This window comes from Pseudochaenichthys georgianus, chromosome 10 (genome assembly GCF_902827115.2).
Source record: "Pseudochaenichthys georgianus chromosome 10, fPseGeo1.2, whole genome shotgun sequence".
Lineage (NCBI taxonomy): Eukaryota > Metazoa > Chordata > Actinopteri > Perciformes > Channichthyidae > Pseudochaenichthys > Pseudochaenichthys georgianus.
Genome location: NC_047512.1, coordinates 7,681,058 through 7,690,070, shown reverse-complemented (window position 1 = coordinate 7,690,070; position 9,013 = coordinate 7,681,058). Strand labels below are relative to the sequence as shown.

The 9,013-nt window shown below is 40.2% G+C and overlaps 2 long non-coding RNA genes across 4 annotated transcripts; both read right to left on the bottom strand.

Moving 5' to 3' along the window:
• Window positions 1-6,124: 6,124 nt before the first annotated feature.
• On the bottom strand, window positions 6,125-7,338 carry LOC117453323 (uncharacterized). 2 transcript variants are annotated; one of them, XR_004552886.2, is made up of 4 exons: window positions 7,226-7,338; window positions 6,613-6,716; window positions 6,338-6,451; window positions 6,125-6,174 (listed from the first exon to the last, which is right to left on the bottom strand). It is a non-coding gene; the product is annotated as an uncharacterized lncRNA (long non-coding RNA). The 2 variants fall into 2 exon arrangements; XR_004552887.2 differs by having other exon boundaries at window positions 6,617-6,716.
• On the bottom strand, window positions 7,334-8,606 carry LOC117454311 (uncharacterized). Of its 2 annotated transcripts, none has more exons than XR_004552969.2 (3): window positions 8,552-8,606; window positions 8,256-8,408; window positions 7,334-7,362 (listed from the first exon to the last, which is right to left on the bottom strand). It is a non-coding gene; the product is annotated as an uncharacterized lncRNA (long non-coding RNA). The 2 variants fall into 2 exon arrangements; XR_011643887.1 differs by lacking the exon at window positions 7,334-7,362 and adding an exon at window positions 8,095-8,174.
• Window positions 8,607-9,013: the final 407 nt, after the last annotated feature.

Sequence of the window (9,013 nt, the reverse complement as noted above, 5' to 3'; positions counted from 1 at the left end):
TTCAGTTCCCTCTGTCGTGGACTTTGGGATTTTAGCCTCTGCAGACCATTTACATGCACACTACAGGAAAGAGAAAACTCCAAAAGCATAATAGGGCCTCTTTAATTTTCAAACTGGATGGGAAATGCTTTGCTCAGGGGGCTTTTAAAGAAAGCATGATGTTAAAAATACTTCACATAGATGAATAAAGATTAAATAAATTGCAATTGGGTGCAGTTAGACTTTCGAAATAAAACCAAAGCTGCAATTGAATTACATTTTAGTTATCTTGCATGAGTTACAGAGGAGGAATATGCTGATGAGAGAACATCTACACATTCATGAATCCTGCTCGGCTACGGAGAAGCAGATTCAGTTAAAGATTCATCGTGACTGACGCGAGCTAAAGAGTGCTGCCTGAATCGGGCTCTCACAGGCTGATTGTTGACTGCAGTGTCATTTAAATATTTATCATATGCATATTGGACCCCTAAGGGCAGCATTGGAAATTACAACAGTCAGTCCGTTAATTGTCAAAAATGCCACACAAGCTTTGAGATCTAGATGTTCCATGTTATTATTAATGAGCCAGAGAGTGCAGTTTGACATTTGTGTTGGGCCTGCAGATGCAAATGAGCCTCTGTATAGGAGTCCAAAAGTGAAACACATGCAGTGGTAATTTGATTTGTGCTAACAGAGGAATGCAGATTCTTTGTTCGTTTTTTTTGCTTCACGTTTTTTTTAGAAATCTAATAATTCAAACATGTTTTATTCAATCTGAACAGTAACAGTTTCACTTCTGAGGAGGTCAGTCGATTTATGTTGAGAAAAAGTCCTGATGAAGTAGAACAGACTTTTTGGGAGAATTTCAATTTCAATCGAATCAAGTTTATCATCGTTTTAACTTGCATCAGTATGCAGGGCAGAATGAGAGAGTGTTTCTGGGACTGCGATGCAACATCAATAAATAACACTGTATACACAAACATTTATATAACACAGTCCCTGAGCCTGCATACTCAGGACTACAAACTGAGAGAGGAGAACATACCCTTCCTCATCAATAAGGACTTCCACCGTCACTCGTTTTTATTCAACCTCACTACACTACATGCTACATTAATGTAAAGCCTCCATATCTGACTCACTGTGTTATCTTTCAGTCTGTTATCTCTGTACTTTACACACATTCGTAATACTTTATACTGCAAACGTTTGGACATTGCATGATTATTGTTTCCTACAATTCATCTTATTTTATAATTTTTTCAAGTTTTCAAACTTTGAAATATTTGTACATGTTTTTATTGTAGATTTTCCAAATGTTTATGTATGATTCTTGCCTTTTGTAGATTCTTGTTTTTTCTGTCTCTCTTTGTTTTTAGTCAAGTTTTAAATGGGACCTTACAAATGCACTTTTTGATGTCTTTTACACATAAATATGTGTCCCCGGTGCGTCGGGGAACTCACGCAGCGTCAGAAAATAAAACCCTTTCTCTTTTCCTCCGTACCCAAATCTCTAAAAACGGGGCTACAACGGAGCTGATCCAGATTTGCTGCCGATATGACGTGAAATTAGCGGCGGACCCACAGAAAGATCTTAACCTATAATTATATACTATTCTTTAGTTGATTTATATTTTCAAATCATCTGAATCTGTAAAGTAACTAGTAACTAGTAACTAAAGCTGTCAAATAAGTACAATATTGGATTCCAAAATGTCAAGAGTAAAAGCATTAAATGACAATATTCAGGTAAAGTACCTCAACATTTTTGGTGTACCGTACTGTATTCAATACTAGTTTCTCTTTTGCTTTTCAGCTCTGGACAGACCATTTGTCAGTTCTCCCAAATTCAGACATCAATGGACATCCTAATCCATTCAGACTCGAGCCGTGTCCAAACAAATCGAGCCCGTTGTGTCCAAAGTGATGAAATATGGCACAGACACAGGTCTTAAAAGGTTGTTTCTAATGCAGTCTCTAATGGGCTTTCCATATGTCGTTAGCCCCTGCCAACTGAATTCCATCAGGCCTGTAAAGTGTGTGTGTGTGTGTGTGGGGGGGGGGGGGTACCGGCCTCCTTCCATAAACATCTGCCATTAGAGTTCAGGCTACAGAAGGCGGGATTAAAGTCTCCCAGGAACCGTGACAAGATAACTTGTAAAAGCTTGTCTGAGGGTCAGAGACTGCAGGTATCAGGATTATTCCCCCTGTAAAGATGTATAAATCACCTGGACAGCTGCAGCCGTCTATTTGTATCCTTCCATCTTTTCTTTTTCTTCCCTTTGCGAGGCTTAGAGATCCAAACAGATACTTCCTGCACTGTAACGCCCTGAACTTTGGGCTTACTGAAGGGAGGAGGTGAGGACAGGGAGCTGCTGACACAGTGACATTGATAAAGCACCACACCAGGGCCTGAGACCACTGCAATTTAGAAAAGATTGATTATCCAATTAACATCTAGGTACTTCGCATGTTGCGGAGGCACTAACAAGATGCAACTGTCCAGTCACGCTTTTATTTGTCTCATAATGAGATTCCTCGTTGGAAAGAAACATTTCATTAGGAAGTGGAGACATTTTTCATAATTACATTATTCCCTACCAATCGGCAATTACATTATGAGCATTCTCTGTAATTTATTCACCCAGCTTCTGGCTTTGTGTGCACCCGGATAGATTCATGTAAAAGTTAAGGGAAATATTGCACCTCATCGCTCTGAATAGCGCAATAAAAGAACGATGTGAAAAGAGCGCATTCTGTTGCAGATTGAAAACCGGCCGGCCCAAAACACTGAAATCAGAAGAAACGCGCTGCACTTTCAAAAACGATGCAAATGAAAAAAACACAGATATTCCAAAACACATACAAATGAAGAAAGGTCCTCGCCAACTTCACAACACACACGCAGCATCAAAACATTACGGTAACAGGGACTCTAAAAAGTGACGGCTGGATATTCAAATTGGCCAACTGTCGCAAAGTTACTCTGTTTCCATAATTGTAAGTGTTTTGTCAGTACTGGTATATTTGAAATGACTAGGTTAGCTGTTAGCTAGCCCTAACCCTAACCCAGCAGATCTGCATCAATATCAGAAGGAATAAAGCTTGAAATGGTTCAGTTTCAAGCTTCTTGCAGCAGTTTTTTATTTGAAGCGTTTTGTGTTTGCAGCATTGTGTTTATGCAGTGCATTTAATAATAATAATAATAATAATAAATCATTGGATTTATTTTGGTTCTAAACTCTGCGCATGTTTCTTCAAGTTGGTGAATGTTTTCTCGATGCTGCGCATGTGTTGTCAAGTTGGTGAAGTTCTACATTTGCATGTGTTCAGTGTGTGTAAACAATAATTTCCCTTATCTTAATTAAAAACACAATTGATGCAGGCTGTAAACTGGAAGGCAGTATTATATTTTATTCTGCTGGAAGTGCAATCACACATTTCCTCGACACCAGCCGCCCGTTGGCTTGTGTGCGACTGAGAAATGAGATTAAGACGACTCCTCGCCGGCTATATTCGTGGTCGTAATGTCACGTTACACAGGTCATTAAACCAGCAGGATAACGAATGATTAGTCAAGGGCCACATTTGATCTCCCCTCCGCTCTATTGTTGAAGTAAATTTGTGTCAACACAATGGCAATAAGCCGCGCCATGTCAAGTCAGCCGTTCAAAAACAGGATTTAAAGTCTATTGTGTTTCAGCACGCTTGACGTAAGTGAGGGAATTTGCTTCAGATGTCCCTAATGACTCCCCATAGGGAGTGCATGTGTTTACCGATTGATGATATGCCTGCTGCTCTTTGCATTTCCATAAAACCTCTTAATGGTGGATTATTTTACCACTGCTGATGTTTTGATTGTAGCATCGATTTGTTTCAAGTGTTCAATAAGCACACAAAAACTCCAGGACATAATAGTGTTTGTTCAGCCAGGCTTTTTTGTTTACATTAATTTAGCTGTATAAGTGTATAACTGTATGTTTCTGGTCAAAAATGAGGAAAAAGGTGACTTGTGAGGATAGTTTGATAGTTTCTCTTTAACGCATGTTGTTTTTCCAGCTGCCTGCGCATTAGATACTTGTAGAAACATTTCATTTGTTTTTGTTCCGTTCATGGTATGCACAACTTCATAATAATTGTCAAGGAAACATGTCTCTGTCAACACACCATTGACCGAAAAGGAGCAGGGAGAAGAAAATAATCTTATATTACCTGCCCCTTTCTAAAAAATAAATAAAAAAATAGAAATAGATGGTCTGTCCTTCATATTTCGTATTCACAGCCAATCATAACATTATCGTAGGCAGTGGCGTTTCTATATGTACAAAAGTGGTGGGGCACAAAAAACTCAGATGTCTATATATAAGCTTCTGCAGAGAGGTTCATGGCTGGTGAGGCACTGGCACTGACTCTTCAGGTTTACAAATATATTAAATCAAAATATAATATTATTTTCAAAAGCTTTTTTTGTCTGATGCTTCAATTACTTTTAAACAGACAGTTCAACAGAAGGATACCCAAAAAAATGTAATTTTATCATTTAAATATTGAATTGTTCTCTCTTAGTAAGATCCCATTTTCAATAAAATTGCTTGAAGATTAAGTCCATTTGCCTATCCTTCTGGACAAAAATCTCTATTACTTTTTTGTAAAAGTCCTCCTTATCTTCTTGTAGTTTCAAAAGTCTATCATAAATCTAATCTAATCAATAGATTTTTGATTCGAAAATGATAAAAGTAGGGTAGACATGTGGATATTATCCGGCTGAACAAAACGTACATTTATCTAACAGCTACGTTTCCCACAGATCTTATTTTGAGCTGTTTTCTAAAATCCTATGGAGAAATCTCGTTGCTTTTAGGTCGAGGGAAGCCATGCGCAGCTTACTTCCTGGTTTTAGGACGCCTCACTGCAGCTCTCTCTCGTCTCCTCTTCACACAGCACACTTTTCGCGGCACACGTACTTACAGCCAGAGCCATAGAGAGATAAGAGTTACGACACTCTTTGATGTCGCCGCCAGCCGGTCACGTGGTTTATGTATGCCGGGATAGTTCAAAACGCACTTCGGTGGCAATGCTTCTCTATGGCAAAAACAGCACAAACATGGTCAAAATAGTCATAGATTAAACCAACGCTGTTATTTTTTAAAGATTGCTTTCATATTTACATGATGTGGTTACACTTTGTATGGATTGGCAATATTTACAAGTTTCGTTATTTAACGATATTTTGAGGGGAAAGTGTGGTAGCACAAGCAGGCTATGTTGCTGTCACTGTCAGGGCAGTCACGTCCGTAGTATAGTTGCGCTGTAATGTTCTTATATGGGACAGACAGACCGCAGCGATTGCGTTATTGAATGGTAAATATATATATATATATAAAAAACACACACCCAAGTACTTTTTCAGCTGTAATTGCATACTTTTTATTGACAGTATTGCATTTGGAGAGGCAGGGTGACAACGGAAAGCTTGGTAGCCTATTACTTAGATACGTTTTACATTTTTGGAGGTAAACACAGCATGATCATGTTAAGACTATGAATATCATTTTACCACAACAGTGGATGAACAATTGATATATGTGTTTGAACAAGAACAACAGGAAGAACAAAGTAAAAGGGACGAACAAATGTGTGAACAAGTATTAAGAACAGTGTATGGAAAAAGTGATGTGTGTTAGAACAAAACAAAGTCAAATGAATGAGAACAAAGAGGGTTAGGGTTCAACAGAAAAAGATTAATTCAGCCAAAAAACACACTTTTGATTAATCTAAAGTGTAAAACAATCTTCAACACAGACCAAATTAGTGCCCTTGGACAACAACATATATGGTGGGGCAAAGAAACGATAAATTAAATTGAGAGAGTGGGAGACTGAAAATGATTACTATGATAAATATTCAAACTATTTACAAAACTATTTACAGAAGCTCCTGTTGAACCATGGTTCAACAAAGCAACAAAAACAGGTTTGTCAACAATAACAATTAAAATGACGAGGCCACTTTGCCAGGGGGAGGTGATCCAGCGACGAGACAATAAAGCAATTGTTTTACAAATATTTACAAACAACTATTTACAAAAAAGCAATACAGAACTCTAGGGCATCCAGGGGCCTAATCATTTTGAAAAAAACAAGAAGGTTCTTTGTGAAAGGGACATCCTCTTCATCTGTTTCCTGGGCCCTAAGAAGCAGAGCAAGAATAGGAACAGTGGTGAATAATGGGAGAGAATACAGTTGGGAGCAGACTGAACAGAGGACATAGCAATATTCATGTTAAAATGTTTGCACAATAAATATTATGGCACTTTCGTTTATATTGCATTTTAATAGATCAGTTGTCATACATAGCATTTGGGTGCTCTAATCGATCCGAGAAGGGGTTCCGGATGTATGGCTTCCCTAAGGACGTAGAGCGAAGGAAGAGATGGATGGCAATGGTCAACAGACAAAACCTGTGTCTGAAAGAGGACAACAACAGCAGAAAACTCTGTCATGTAAGTAATGTTCACAGAGGTGACATGACTTATTAACATTTTAAAGGGCATCATATTTCCAAGTGTAGAGAATTATGACTCTTCAATGACATTTGAAGTGTGCAGTGGAAACTGATCAAACCTACCTACCCACAGGTACACTTTGAAGACGACCAATATATTGGCAACAAATCAGGAGGAAATTTGAGGTTGAGGCCAGATGCTGTTCCAACAGTATTTATACATCGGCCTAAACCGAAAAGGAGAAAATTCACGTCAAGGAGTATGCCTCCAGCTGTCAGGAATAATGACCACACCTATTACTGCACATCAAACATTGGTATGATATATGAAGCTAACAATGTTTCCCATGTTATATAATTCAAGCATAGACTACACTCCTAATGCAACTTTCAGATTATACAGCTTCAAAAATACCAGGGTTCAGGGATTCTCTGAAGACTCATATACCACATGTACATAATCTACAGATTTCTTCATACTGTAACATTGCCAATAGACGAACTTAGATGAATGTCACTATAGGAGTATAGTGTACCCTTAAATGACAATAGGTGCACATGTAAAGGCAGCATACACATAGCAATTGCCTTGTTATTGTTACAGAGATTCAGGGAGATATTGAGGTGGAGTTCCAAGGGAATGAAAGGGACATAACAGACAGAGAGAGTGAGACCGGTGTCAGCAGACTGCCAGGGGCCAGTATGTCAGGGGCCGACAATCAAGAGGCCACCTTACCAGAGATCAGTGTGCCAGGAGCCAGTCAGTCAGGGGTCAGCTATGAAGAGGCCAGTTTGCCAGGGTCAGGTGCTCCAGGGACCAGACTGCCAAGGGCCAGTTGTGACAGGGCTCACGTGGAGGATCTAATGAGGCAACTGAGAAGGGAGAGATGACTAAGAAAGAGAGCCGAGAGGGCTCTGGTAAACCAGAAGAGGATTCATTCGGCATTAAAAACAAAAACACAATTTGATTAATCTAAAGTTTCAAAGAATCTTCAACACAGACCAAATTAGAGCACTTGGGCAATCAAAAAAAGGTGGGATACGGTGGGGGAAAGACACCGTGAAAAAAGCAAAACAACTAAGGTTCTGTTGTGGCACTACAGGATATAAAACCCTCCAAGCCATGAATATGCCTCTGCCTGACATCAGGACCATTCAGAGGAGGATGCAGCACGTCAAACTGGAGCCAGGAGTGTTGGGGGAGGTGTTTGATATGCTGAGGCTGAAGGCAGATGGCATGAGTGAGATAGAGAAGAAATGTGTGCTCACCTTGGATGAGATGTCCATCACCCCTAGCGTGGAGCTGCACCTGGGAACAGGGAGGCTGTTTGGGAACACAACTCTACCTGGCCACAAAGGCCAGGCCACTCATGCCTTATTTTCATGCTGGCTGGTGCTACTACGCGGTGGAAACAGGTTGTGGCTTACCACTCACCGTGGGCCAGTCCCTATCGCCAGTGCATACTCGCAGTTACGTGGAGGATGGATCAGACCACTTGGCAGACTTCCTGGACACGCAGAACAGCAGCTGCAGTCCTCCTGACGTTCTGAGAGTGGAGCAGCTAGGAGACCTGACAACACCACCTGACATCACTAACACCGAGTCCTGTGTGCTATACCACCTTGCAGGATACATCGCGAAAAGGGTCATCAGCTTCTCACTTTGTGACAAATGCCAGTGTGCCCTAGTGAAAAATGTCAGTGATGGTGAAAATGAGAGAGCTGGTCTGCTGGTATTAAAAGAATTTAAAAGGGGTGCACTTTACCGTCCATCAGATGAGGTTTTCACCCTTGTTCAGAACGTGGAGCAGCTGTTCCGTGTGAGGACGAGCGATTCCCTCATGGAGTCCTCAAATGCAGTGTCACAGCTGGAACAAGAAGCCATGTTGCTGGACAGCAACCTGCCCTCATGCCATGACCTGAAGAAAAAAATCCTCTCAACATACATCAGGCTGAGATTAAGGATTGCATGAGAGTGCATCAGGGCTGAGAGGAAGGATAAACATAAAGGGTATCTTGGCAGCAAGAGTCAGAGTAAGAAGGCAAAGAAGACCCAACAGACCTCTGCACCGAAGGTCATAACATCTAGGCGATGTACTTGGCATCTCCATTCCCGGCCCTCCGTCAGCAGCCTCCAGCCTCCTCTTCCTTCAGCAGCAGCAGCCTCCGCCAGCAGCAGCAGCCATATGAGGCTGAATACAAAAAAAGTGCTAATTATTTTTTTTACAGTGTTTATTTTGTTAAAAATAAACATTTTGGATGCATGACCATGTTTTAGGCTCATCCTTCATTCACTGCTGTAGAGTAGCCTATTCAGTAGGCTATCATTTGTTTAAGACTGAATAATACCTTTGAAGAACAATCATTAAACTAGTGTGTATATTACAACACAAAGGAATCTATCCTAGCATGCCATCAAGCATTAAAAAGTAGAGCTAGGCTAGTTGTACAGTACAGATGAGTTAACACGGAACAGTACAAAAAAAAACTAAGTACAGTCAACATGTCACATAATGAAATGTTA